Raw genomic sequence first — 14,622 nt, forward strand, 5'->3', positions numbered from 1 at the left:
CTTACAGCTCCATTACAGTTGTAAGCGAGGAGGAGCAGTCTCATACTAGCAATCCTCACCTAAGCACTTCTGAAGAGCAGATCCTATGGATGAGCAACAAGGCTCTGCCCTCACATGAGCGCCATGCTCTCGCACATGTTTTGTGGGCACATCTTTCTATATTCGATTTCACACAAGGCGACAAGCAGGCTTCACTTCCGCGTTCTCGTGCTCGCCACAGAATTGACACCGGATCTGCGCACCCAATTCGGCAAAAGCCTTACCGCGTTTCTTCAACAGAGAGCACAGGTATTGCTGAACAGGTGAAAGACATGCTGCGCAAAAGTGTTGTTCAAAAGTCATCTAGTCCGTGGGCAGCACCAGTGATCTTAGTAAAGAAGAAGGATGGATCGTGGCGGTTTTGCGTTGATTACAGAAAACTGAATGCGGTCACCAAAAAGGATGTGTATCCGCTTCCTAGAATTGATGATGTCATCGATTGTTTACATTCCGCTGCCTACTTTTCATCACTGGATTTGCGATCAGGGTATTGGCAGATACCCATGCACCCAGACGATAAGGAGAAAACGGCCTTCGTGACACCAGACGGTCTTTATGAATTTAACGTTATGCCGTTCGGCCTTTGTAACGCGCCAGCAACATTCGAACGATTTATGGATACTATCCTCCGAGGACTTAAATGGGAAATTTGTTTGTGCTACCTCGACGATGTGGTGATTTTTGGCAGCACATTGAGCGAGCGTAACAGCCGTCTCAGCCTTGTTCTGGATTGTGTAAAACAAGCCGGTTTGATCCTAAATTCCAAGAAATGTCGTTTCGAGGAAACCGAGACGTTAGTACTTGGGTATCTGGTCGACAAAAACGGTGTGAGGCCAGATCAACGGAAGATTGAGGCAGTCAGCTCCTTCGAAGCACCGAAGTCAGTGCGGGAGTTGAGGAGTTTCTTGGGCCTGTGCTCGTATTTCCGTCGCTTCGTCCTAAGATTCGCCGACGTGGTGTACCCCCTAACATGTCTTCTCCAAAAAGCCGTCCCTTTCAACTAGACATCGGCGTGCGACGACGCGTTCTGTCAGCTAAAGTTTCTACTGACGTCAGGGCCCATATTGTGTCATTTCGATGCATCCACACCTACGGAAGTGCATGCTGATGCCAGTGGCATCGGCATCGGTGCCGTACTAGTGCAACGTCATCAAGGAGCTGAGCACATTGTGGCTTATGCTAGTCGCTGTTTGACTAAGGTGGAACGGAATTACACTGTGACCGAGCAAGAATACTAGGCAGCTGTTTTCGCTGTCCACCAATTTCGGCCTTATATCTACGGACGCCCGTTCACTATCGTGACTGACCACCACGCGTTATGCTGGTTAATGAATCTCCGTGACCCGAGTGGACGACTGACACGTTGGGCTCTTCGACTGCAGGAGTACGACGACTTCGTTATTTCCTACAAGTCCAGGCGTCGCCACGCAGATGCGGACTGTCTTTCCCGCCTTCCTCTGACGACGACGGAGTGTGACGAAGACAATTTTTATGACTGTTTTGCTCCCACTTCTTCTACATTCCCAGACTCGATGACTTTCAAAGCAGAGCAGAAAAATGATATTAGTTTGGAACCTATTTGTAGCCGCATGGCGTCCTCGAACCACCGGTCGATTTTGTGTCCGTGACGACCTGCTTTACAAGACCAATTATTCGGCTAAAGGCGCACGCTTCCTTCTGGTGGTGCCGCAGAGTCTGCGAACGGACATACTGAGAGCCATGCACGACGATGTGACGTCTGCCCATCTAGGATTCATCAGAACGTTGAACCGGACACAGGACCGTTTTTACTGGCCCAGAATGCGGGACACAGTCAAGCACTACGTCGCCACTCGCTAACAATGTCAACGCTACAAGCGCCCTACGACCGCTCCGCCAGGTCTTCTCCAACCTCTGCCGCCGCCTCGCCTGCCATTTAAACAGGTGGGTATTGATCTTCTGGGCCCATTTCCCCGATCATCTAACGACAACCGATGGGTGATTGTATGTGTCGACCATCTGACCCGTTACGCGGAAACGGTGGCCGTACCATCTTCAACAGCTGCGCCTGTTGCGACGTTTTTGCTTCGATTATTCTTCGACATGGTCTCCCCCCCCCCTCCCCCGTGTCATCAATAGCGATCGCGGTCGTCAGTTCTTTGCGGACGCCGTAGAAGAACTGCTTCGTCTCCGCAGTTCGCAGTTCCGTCACTCAACGCCTTACCACCCTCAGACAAATGGGCTTGTAGAACGTACAAACAGAACTCTAACTAACATGCTGGCCATGTACAGTCGCGATCAATTTGAAGGTGATCGTGCGAGCATCGACTGGCGGGCCTTCCAAGCAGCATAGCGGCCGATTTCGGAACTGCGAAGATAAAAATTGCGCGGCCTTCTTCCCCTATTATGCTCTTCCAGGCTGCAACCATCACCCCCAAGACCAACTCGCCACATTTTTGTGTTTCTTTCTCTTTCATGGCAATGATCTGTGTGCGTCGCTTCCTCATGCATATCTTGGCTAACAATGACGCCTCTGTGCAAAAGCTCATAACGCAATCGAAATGAATTCGCAGGTTATGCCATGAACGGCGACGGGAGTGACAGCTTTCCAGGGAACACCAAAAGAGAGAGAGGGGAGCTATCTGATGTTTCCCTCTCGACCGACGGTGATGACGTAACTTGGCGCTGCTCCTAGTTTTGGTCGCCGCTCAAACGATCACCTTCAAATTGATCGCGACTGTACGTATCTTCCGATCACAAGGACTGGGATGACGTACTCCCCTTCATCACCTATGCTTATCATACTGCAAAGCATGAGACGACCAATTACAGTCCTTTTTATCTCCTTTACGCACGTTCAACGCTAAGCTCCATTCACACTATACTACAGTTTGGCTTTCACAGCCAGTACTCTGTTGCCAAGACGCTTTGTCTTGCCGAAGAAGCCCGGCGTATCGCTCGTCTTCGTACTGTGGCATCGCAAAACCGATCGAAAGAGCGCTATGACAGCCGACACCAGTCTGTCTCGTACGCTAAAGGAGACTTTGTGTGGTTGTGGACTCCGGAACTAAACGTGGCTTAAGCGAAAACATTTTGCCACTGTAGAGTGACTTGACGTACGTGGTGGCACGTTTGACGTCCGCTGGTTGTCGGTCTAGCCGGACCCAGTTAGTACATGTTGCCCGTCTTAAGCGGTTTCACCCTACGCTTTCCGAGTGATTTGGACTTGCCCAGCGGGCTTCGTCTGGCAACCGGGGATTGCTACGGCATGAGCCGGGCGAGCAGAAGAAAAAGAAGACGTTAGCTGGTGCAGCCTCGGGACGCCACCTTGACTTCACCATCAATCTCGTCCCTTAAATAAAGCAGGTTTAACATTAACCGTAACAATATGTTTTCAGAAAAACAATTTCAGCCACAGAAAAGAATTTACAGCCAGTAAAATTCAAGCCCTTGGCAGTTAAGCAACGTGCGGTTGACCTCCTGTCAAGACATAATCTTGATAGGCTTGTCTCTAATGTCAAGAAAGCAAAATCCCTCACCTTAGAACTATTTTTCTAGGGGGAACACCCATAAGCAAGGAATTGTGGTTCTGAAATGTGTGGTCGAAAGCCGAACATGGAGTGTGGAAGGACTCTCAAATCTTTCATTTGCCTGCGAAAGCACGTTTGCACTACCTTCTCGAAAAGTTTTTTTTCTGCATAAAGGGAATGATATAGGTCGTAGATTTTCGATGGTATTGGGTTTTGCTGGTTTCAGTACAAGAATTATTTTTGTTTCCTTCCATTCCCGTGGCACTGTACCAGGGTCCCATTTATTTTCGTTGAAAAAGTCTGTTAGTTGAGCTAATGGGTGTGTGACTTGAGTTGAAAATGATAGCGCTCGTGTTTTGATCAATACCTAGGGCGGCGTCCTTTTCGAATGACTGGCGCTGCATAAACCTCTGCCATCGTTACGGGGCTACCAAGTTTGTCATTTTTGATGTGCCAGTGTGTCCGCGACGCGGCGTCCGTACGTGATGTCTGTTCTTTATTCAGATAAGTCTTCTTGAGGTGCTCTACGAGATCCGCATCTGTTCCCTCTAAAACACGTTGTGGGGCTAGCTGGTGCATAGCGCCTCGCCCTGTCTGTGTTCCTTCTTGTGTGCCGTCACTATTGGCGCTTCACCTATTGAAATTGTTCCCTCTAACTGTTGGAGGCTGGTGTTCACCACCATTTTCGTGTTTTTCGATTCCATTATGCTTCTCGAGATAGCCCATGTTTTTTGGTGTGGAAGGTGCCTTGTTAAGAGTCACAGAACTGAAGCAAGAAATCTAGTAAACAGAAAAATATCTCGAGAGCAATCCATGCTAAAGAATAGCGTGCTTTTGTAGAAACCAGAATTCTTTCCCACTAAATACAGCTGGTCGCTTACCAGTGTAGTTGTCATCTTCCCTTTTAATATAAGGCCTCCAATATATCCCTTGTGTTCAGGTTGTGCTGACTAAACAAAAGCATTATGTCTCTGTTTAGGTGGCATTCAGAGCATTCAGATTTCCTCTTATATAATGGCAGTTGCCCCAAAAGCATTCAAGGATGATAAGTGTTTCTTTAACTGTGCATTAACACAATGACCAATTTGGTCAACATACACAAGTCCACAGGACATTGGCAGCTGTAAACAATGCCTGTTGACAGTTGCCAAACATGAAAATTGCCTATTTTCTCGGAACACAGAATTTAACCTAGGGCGCTATAACGTAAAGCTATTCCAAACCTTTCTATTCCAATTCTGCAACCAGCCCTCCGCGATTGGTCAAAAACTTTTTTTGAGGCACGTCCTCTTACCCTGTCTGTCGCGCGACGCCACGAAAACCGCGATAGCTCTCTACGTGATATGACGTGCAGGCACTGATTATGCATGATTGGATCGAACGAAAGAAAAATATTTATTTCTGATTCGATGCCGGATGAAGAAGTGCAGCGTCCACAGCTTGTGTTTACATCGGTTCCATCTTCTCGAAATGTTTTCGCCGCGATTTTCTGTGCATACCAGCCCTAATTTTGTACCATTCGAACCGTGAGACCACCAGGACTCTGTAGATACCAAGTTATCAGGTGGGACATTTATTTTTCCGGGGACTGCGACCACTTTTGTTTTACGATCACGCCGTCGCCGTGCTAAGGCTAAGCGCGTGCGCCAGGTGCTCGGCCTACCAGGCTACCTGGCACGTTCCCGCGCGTGTCCGTGCGAGCTCTGCTACGACGCACAAGCCCCTGGCCAAATCTGCGAAGCATGGAAGTCCAAGTATGTGGCAAAGATATTTCCCCAGAAGAGTTAACCGCCGAGATGGGCTGGTGTACCGCCCGTTCCCGTCAGTGTACCGCCCGTCGCCCAGACGAGCAGCGGGGCAGGAAACTATCCCAAGAACAACAACTTAGGACGCAAGACTCTCGCTCTCGCTATAGACCCAGGCAGCAAGTTAGAACTCAGGTTCTCAAGGCCGAGCGCATGCTCCCACTTCCAGCAAATGAGATCGAGATCATCGTCAGACCCAAAGGAGCACTCAATATTTCCAAGGTCGGCAGCCCTACAGTGACTGCAGCCATTCTTCAAGCAACGCAACTTAGCTCAGAAGACAGTCAAAACGACACAATATGCTCGAACAACCAGCAAAACATCATGGTGATCAGCACGCCCAGCCCGCAAAAAGCGGACCGGTACGTCAGAATCAAGTCCATCCAAGTCAACGGAGTAACCCACGAGGTCAGCGCGTACAAAGCCGCCCCAGATAATACCACCAAAGGAGTCATCAGAGGCATCCCTCTCACCGATGACGCCAGCCAAGTCGATGCTAATATCGTAAATGATCGTAATCCTCTAGCCCTGGCCGCAAATCCAATCGGTTCCACCACGACCATCCTCATTGCCTTCGACGGACCTGACGTACCATACATGGTTCGGTATGGCGCAACACTAATCCCATACTACCTGTACCGCAAGCAGATCGATATTTGTTACCACTGCGGCCGTCTCGGGCACCACATGGACGTTTGCCCGTTCCCTAATAACAAGATCTGCCGGGGCTGCGGAGCTCGCAACCGAGATCAAGATCATCAGTGTACACCCAAGTGCATGTTGTGTGGTGGACCCCGCCCCACAGCGGACGAAGCTTGTACTGCCAGATACAAAACGGCGTACGTTATACGAAGACGCCTCGGAGAACGCCGAGTAGCACAGCTTTCAGCCCTTCAATCAGAAGATTTCCCGTCTATGGAGACCAAGCACCGGTCCCGGTCCCGTTCCCTCTCCAGACCGAGGTCGGATCGAGGTCGGTCCAGATCAAGATCCACGTCACCTCCAGGAGCCAGATATACCTCAGAAAAGGCGAGCTTCGCAGAGGCCCTGACGGGCGTCTCGCGAGAGGGTCACGTAAAATCCCCCCCACTGCCTAAACCCAACACAGACAACACAGACATCGAACTCTTTAAGAAAGAAAGCGCAGTTATGCGTGATTTAATCCAAAAGCTTACCCAGGAGGTTCACAGCCTCAAACAACCCAAAACCCAACCCACACCTAACACCCCAGAACCCGCTACCAACAGCCAAACCGAAGAACTCTCAAGACCAGCCCCAAAAAAGCGAGCCCTCCAAGAAGGAGCTCGGGGCCAAGTGCGCTCCGAAGTCAAGGATATGCTCGTAACACTCCAAAGCACGGTGGAAACATTACAGAATTCTCTTACAGAACTCACAGAGTCATCGCCATGGAAGCTAATATTCAAACCCTTTTCACACAAACCGCTTCCACCGCTCAAACCGTAGCCATGGACACCACAGGAACCGTCGCCGCCACCCTGCCACCTGTGCCATCCCCTATCCTTCACCATGGCCCACACTAAAACTGACACAACATTGTGGCAGTGGAACTGCCGAGGCTACCTCCATAAACAACCCGTTCTCCGTCAACACCTTCGCACTACTACATGTCAACCCGACGTAATCTTGCTCCAGGAAACGCACAATACTCCAGTCAGCCTCCCAGGATAACACTCTTTCACTGCGAACAACGCTCCACACGGAGTCTCCACACTCGTTCGAAAAAGAATTACCGCAATCGAACACAATCTCAACGATAGGCGCACCGAACACCTCTTCATTGAGCTCATCCCGCACAGAAAACGAAAGGAAGGAATATTTATCCTCAATATTTACAATACTCCATCTCAACGCCATAGCCGATTTCTAACCCTCTTCAAAAAGGTCCTTAACATCGCAGGCAGCAGCCCCCTTATCATCAGAGGTGACTTCAATCTCCCGCACACAGGATGGGGTTACAGACACAGCTCTGCTGCAGGTCGTAACTTATGGCAAGACTCCCATGATCTCGGGCTTAGACTCATTACTGACCCAGCCTTCCCCACTCGCCTCGGCACTTCTACTGAACGAGACACGACGCCAGACCTCACTTTCAGCAAAAACGCAGACAACGCCCATTGGCGCAACACCCAACACGACCTCAGGAGTGATCACTCTATCATCGAAATTACTCTCCCACACCTAACAGCCGTTATGAGAAGAACAAGGTACTTTACTTGGACGGATTGGGATGCGTTCCGTAAACGCCGTGTAACAGCAACGACGGACACTCCCATTACCGACATAGCATCATGCTCACGCGATCTACTGACTGATACTAAATCGACCACCCGCATTATCACAACAGACGCCCCGCCTCAGCGCATGGACAGTAGACTGGCCCACCTTATCGAGGCCAAAACATCCATCCTCTCTAGATAGAAGGGACAACGGCTCAATAGAAGACTCAGACAGAAGGTCGCGCTTCTCAACAAGGAAATTGAAGCACACTGCCGCGTTCTAAGTCAACAGCAATGGACTGAGCTCGGTCACTCTCTAGACGGGCAAGTCCACCACCCCCGCTCGTGGAAAATCCGCAAACATTTGATTCATAGCACCACCACCCGCTCATATCAACAAGATCGCCTCACCAAGCTTTTATTCACACAAAGCAAGACGCATGGCCAGGACCACGTTAAGAATAGCTTATGTCAAAAGTACATCCCATCTGGTCCCACTCAACCTCACGGCCCATACACAGGGACCTCCAACCCTGCCCTTGATGAAGATTTCAGCGTGGCAGAGATTCATGCTGCCCTACATAAGCTGAACAGCCGTTCGGCGCCAGGCCCAGATGGTGTTACGAATAAAACACTAAGAAATGTAGATGACCCCTCGGTGCAACAACTCACCGAATACATCAACTGCTGACGCCAGGGATCCATTCCCCCGACACGGAAAACGGCCAAAGTAATTCTCCTCCCCAAACGCGGTAAGCCATCTAGCCTCGCCAATCTCCGGCCCATATCGCTAACTTCATGTGTAGGCAAGGTCATGGAGCACGCACTCCTAACCCGTGTAAACACTCACCTCGAAGACACATGTGCTTACCCCCACTCGATAATTGGCTTTAGACAGCATCTTTCCACCCAAGACGCTATGCTTTAACTTCAGCATCAAATCCTAGATGGCAAATCCCGTCACACGAAGGCGATCTTGGGCCTCGACCTCGAGCGCGCCTTCGATAATATAAGGCACTCCACCATCCTCGAGCGCATCTCCTTGCTCAACCTCGGAGAACGCACTTACAACTACGTAAGGGACTTTCTATCCAATCGGAAGGCCTTCCTGTCGGTCTGAGACACTCGATCGGAGGAACTCTCCCTCGGCAGCACGGGAACACCGCAAGGCTCTGTCATTTCCCCAATACTGTTTAATCTGGTTATGCTCGGATTAGCACAAGAACTACAAAAACTCGACGGCATTGAACACACCATATACGCCGATGACATTACAATTTGGGCTGCAAAGGGCAGTGACGGCAAAATTGAAACTGCCCTACAAGACGCCATTGACGTCGTAGAAAATTATCTTGAAGGCACGGGACTCCGCTGTACCCCTGAAAAGTCGGAGCTTCTCCTATACCGCCCCACACTCCGTGGACTAAGACGGCAAGCTGGGCGAGTTGGTGATTGAACATGTTCCTATGGGTGGGCAATGCAACCCGGACGAAGGACGAGGACTGCGCTCGTGTTGTGTTCTGCCTCTCGTCCTTCGTCCGGGTTGCGCTGCCCACCCATAGGAACTCCGTGGACGCCCCCCGCGGGGCTCTACGACTAAACGCCAATACGAGAAAATACAGCTCAACCTGAGGGATGGCAGACCTATACCCGTGGTCCCTTGCATCCGCGTTCTTGGTATGACCATAGAAGCCAACGGAGCTAACTCTACGGCTATCTCGAAGATCCTTCGACAGACCACCAATACATCCAGACTGCTGAAACGAGTGACCAACCGGCGAAGGGGTATGAAGGAAGACAGCCTCATCCGCCTTGTCCAATATTTTATCGTCTGTCACATTACTTATGTTGCGCCCTTTCTCAACTGGTAGAAAGCTGAAAAGACTAAACCGGACATCATCATTAGATGAGCCTATAAGCAGGCCTTAAGACTACCCAACCACACCAGCACGGAACGTCTACTTCAATTAGGTATCCACAACACGCTAGACGAGTTAATCGAGGCCGAACGTCGATCTCAACTAGAGCGGCTTACTCTCACGGAAATGGACCGCAGCATTCTAAACAAGCTTAATATCACCTACCACCGTCAACATGGAGATAAACACCCAATACCACGCGACATTCAGCAATGGATACACGCCGACCCTATTCCGAAAAACATGCACCCAGACTGCAACAAAGAACGTAGGAAGGCACGAGCTACTTCCCTCATCAAAGCTTACGCCACTACCGCGGGCGTCACCTTCGTCGACGCAGCTGAATACCAAGATGGACGGCGCTTTGCGGCGGTTACCACAGCAGGCGGCTTGCTCCGACATGCTGCCAGCATCATTACCAAAAATGCCGAGACGGCCGAGGAAGTGGCCGTCGCCCTGGCCACACTTGACCCAGCCTGTCACACCACAGTGAGAGATTGTCGCGCAGCAGTCAACAACTACATCAAAGGTCGTATTTCTCATCAATCACTCCGTATCTTACGACAAGCCCCGCATTCGTCAGAAAATCAAATCACCCTCGTCTGGATTCCAGCACACGCCGGCGTTGTCCACCCGCACCTCACCAACCTCAACGAGGTTACACACTCCATAGCACGAGGACTAGTCAACCGCGCCGGAGATGGTGCAGGTACAGCCGCAGGACGCGACCGCCTTACAAGATACAACGACCTTGTAAAGTAATTTTACCTCGCCAGAAGAACCTTCCCCACCCCTCAGCGCAAGTTAAACAGGGTACAGGCAACCACCCTTCGCCTGTTACAGACGAATACATGCCCCTCTCTCACACGCTAACACACTATATACCCCGACATCTACCCGAGCCAAACGTGCAAGGTCTGTAAAACTGAATCGGCCACACTCCCCCACATGCTATGGGAGTGCAAACATCAATACCAAGAGCTTAATCCTGTGACCCTCTCGTCGAGATGGCACGCCGCCCTGCGCAGCTCCCATCTCGACGACCAACTCTGGGCGAACCAGCAGGCCTACGAAGCGGCGAAGAGGCAAGACCTCGACGTCCCATCGTGGGAGGCCCAGGCCCGCGCGACTGAACTGCTGGTGCTCATTAAAGTTCACTCGCTCTCTCTCTGATTCTACGCCATTTCGCCATTAGCCCTCGGCTAATGGCGAAAGAAATCCACAAAATCATCTTGTTAGGGGAAGAAAAACAACCTTTACATCAAACCTGCCTGCTACATTCCTGAGGCTGTGTGATAGCTCATGTACATATTGATGCGTGCGTCTATTCTTCTATGCAGACGACAACGAAGATAGGGACATTAACGGATTTCGTCTAGTGGGTCAGTGGGATTCGGCGAGGACGAAGAAGACGTGTCTCTGGCCTGTTCTGTATTTCAACAAGTTGTCCTACGGCTCTTGAACGTCTCCCTGTCTACAGTCCGCGTTGTACTGCGACACTGGTGGAGGTGCTGGGTACTGACCGCGCCTGATGCTCGGGAGTCCTTCTGGGAGTCGTTCCTCTAGCCCGGACGCGTTATCACCAGTTCCAACACCCGTGCATCGCTTTAGCCGTCGACTGCTAGGCCTCGCCCCGGAGTTCTCCGCTCTTCAACCACCTCTCTCTAGGAGCTCCACACATCTCGCAATGGCCGAAACCAGCCCAACGCAAGCACCCCAACGCAGCCGGTTTTCCAGTCCACAGCAAGTAACCGTTCTGCATCCTCTGGTTCCCGATCGCTATCGCGGAGCAGTTTTTGAAGACATTGAAGACTGGCTTGACAAATATGAACGCGTCGCACAGATTAATCAGTGGACTGAGCAGCAAAAGCTCTCCCACGTCTATTTCGCCCTTGACGACAGCGGCCGTACTTGGTACGAAAACCGCGAAGCAAACCTAACGACATGGAATGACTTTCGTCAGAAACTCACAGATACTTTTGCGAGTGCCGACCGAGCGACCGTGCCCAGCAGATGATGGAGCTACGCGTACAACAACCTAATGAGTCGGTAACAATGTTCGCCGAGGACATGGCCCACATCTTTCGTAGAGCCGACCCGGACATGGCTGACGAAAGAAAGTTGCGCTACCTCATGCGAGGTGTAAAAGAGCAGTTGTTCGCGGGACTTGTGCGGAATCCACCAGTCACCGTCACCGACTTTATCAAAGAGGCTACGGCTATTGAGCGGGCCCTTCATCAGAGATGCAGACAGTACGATCGACTGTCCACCAGCACCACCATCAATGCCGCCGCACTGACTGGCGAGTATCAGAAACCCTTGCGAGAATTTATCAGAGAACTCGTCAGAGAAGAAATTCAAAAATTCTGACACCGACAGTGGATAGACCTGTAGCGTCAATCGCCGAAGTGGTGCGTGACGAAATCAGGCAGGTGTTACCAGCAGCCGATCTGCAAGATCCCCAGCGTCCCATGACCTACGCAGCCGCTGTCCGATGTCCACCACCCGTTACAATCCCACCGCCGTACCACCAGCCTCCGACAGTCGCTCCTTGGTCGCCGCCGCAAGAGGGGGCTTCGAAGCGCGCACCCGTCACGCAGCTACAGTCATACCACCAGCCGCCGTTCACAGCGCCTTGTCCAACGCCGCAAACCGACACTACGGGACGGCCGCAATTTCGGAGAACCGACGCATGGCGCACCGTCGATAGGCGCCCACTCTGTTTTCACTGCGGAGGCGTCGGCCACATTTCGCGTCATTGCTGGCATCGCGACACATCATTTCGACCTTTTCGTCCGTGGTCCTATGGTCGACGTGCAACGACCATGCTACGTCGCGACGAAACTGCTTTTCAGGGACCTTCAACAGCGCACCCGAATGACGAATCTGTGCCGCATGTTCAGTCCGATTTCGGCCGTCGGTCGCGCTCGCCAACCCCTCCACGTCAGATGCCTTCCCCTACTGGACGTACTTTTGCTGACCTCCGAGGACGAAGGTCGCCCAGCCCACGCCGGGGAAACTGAATGCGGCGGCCTCTGGGGGTAAGGTTGCCGGCCCACCGCAAGACAATAAAAAGCCCCCGACACTCTCCCCGCAGAACGACGTGAAGCCGATAAACCCCGACACCGAAGAAATTGTGAGCGCCGACATTGATGTTTTGGTGGATGGACAGCCGGTGACAGCGTTAGTCGACACTGGTGCCGACTTCTCTATAATGAGTCAGGAACTTGTCCTCCACCTGAAGAAAGTAAAGACGCCATGGACGGGACCCCACATAAGGACGGCATTCGGGCAATTACTGATGCCTATTGGAAGATGTACTGCTATAATTAGCATCCGGGATTCTTCTTTCGTGGCCAGTTTCATCGTTCTTTCTGTGTGCTGTAAGGATTTGATTATTGGAATCGATTCCCTTAAAGAATACGGCGCCGTAATTAACATTCCGGGCCGCATGGTGACGTTTTATAAGAGCCCTGGTTTAGTCCATTGCTTATCGCCGCAACGCGACTAGCAGAAGACGTCGTCTAGCAGAAGACGACGTCGTCATCCCACCTCGATCATGCACCCTTGTTACGGTGGCATGTGACACACCGTTTCATTGCGAGGGAGTTGCCGACCAAATAACCACGTTGTTGCTTACTCACGGTATCTCGGTCACACGAGGAATCGTAAATGTCACCGACGGGCGCACTAACTTGTTACTAACCAATTTTAGCACAGAGCGACGGTACCTTCCAAAGGGCATGGCTGTGGCTTATTTTGATGGTGTTGCGGATGTTCGAGGCTGCTGTTCGCTACTCAAAGAAGCACCTACGCAAGGCCCATCTTCTGCACTCGACGTCAGCACTGCTTTGTCGCAGCACGAACGAGACCGGCTTCACACGCTATTGTCGAAGTTCAATGACTGCTTTGCGTCGACGTCCAGAGTCGGACGGACGCCTCTAACGAAGCATCGGATAATTACAGAGGATACGGCAAGACCAATTCACCAACATCCTTATCGTGTGGCTCCCAGAGAACGTGAAGCCATACAACAACAAGTGACAAAAGTGCTGGAAGACGACGTGATTCAACCATCAACGAGTCCCTGGGCATCTCCTGTACTAGTTAAGAAAAAAGACGGCAGCTTGCGTTTCTGCGTGGAGTACCGAAAACTAAATCAAGTGACAAAGAAAGACGTGTACCCGCTTCCCCGTATAGATGATTCACTCGACAAGCTTCGTCACGCGCGTTTCTTCTCTTCAATGGACTTAAAAAGCGGATATTGGCAAATCGAGGTAGATCCGAGAGACCGTGAAAAAACTGCTTTTGTGACGCCAGACGGCCTATACGAATTTAAAGTCTTGCCTTTCGGCTTGTGATCTGCCCCTGCTACATTCCAACGCCTCATGGACACTGTTCTTTCGGATCTGAAGTGGAAAACCTGCTTAGTGTACCTGGACGACGTCATCGTGTTCTCCGCAACTTTTGAAGAACACCTCCAACGGCTTGAAGCGGTTCTGCAGTCCATCCGGTCCGCCGGCCGCACCCTTAAGCCGGGGAAGTGCCACTTTGGCTTCGGGGAACTACAGTTTCTCGGTCACGTCGTCAGCCACGCAGGTGTTCGCCCAGATCCTGAGAAAATTGCCGCCGTAGCACACCTTCCAGTACCAACAGATAAAAAGGCTGTGAGGCGCTTTCTGGGCCTCTGTGCCTATTACCGCCGGTTTATTGCGGACTTTGCTCGCATTGCGTCGCCGTTAACTCGCCTGACGAGAGACGACGTTGCTTTTGTATGGGGCGACGAAGAGCAAGGTGCATTCACTGACTTGCGGGAACGTCTCCAGACACCTCCAGTGCTTGCTCACTTTTATGAGACCGCTCCTACATTGCTCCACACTGATGCCAGCAGTGTTGGCTTGGGAGCTGTTCTTGTGCAGTGGCAGGAGGGCACAGAAAGAGTACTTGCCTATGCAAGCAGAACACTCTCACGCACAGAGGCCAATTACTCCACAACTGAGAAAGAATGCCTCGCTGTAGTATGGGCTGTTATGAAATTTCGCCCATATTTGTATGGCCGCCACTTCACAGTTATCAGCGACCACCATTCACTGTGTTGGTTGACAAACCTTAA

The sequence above is a fragment of the Dermacentor andersoni genome, chromosome 2 (assembly GCF_023375885.2).
Source record: "Dermacentor andersoni chromosome 2, qqDerAnde1_hic_scaffold, whole genome shotgun sequence".
Lineage (NCBI taxonomy): Eukaryota > Metazoa > Arthropoda > Arachnida > Ixodida > Ixodidae > Dermacentor > Dermacentor andersoni.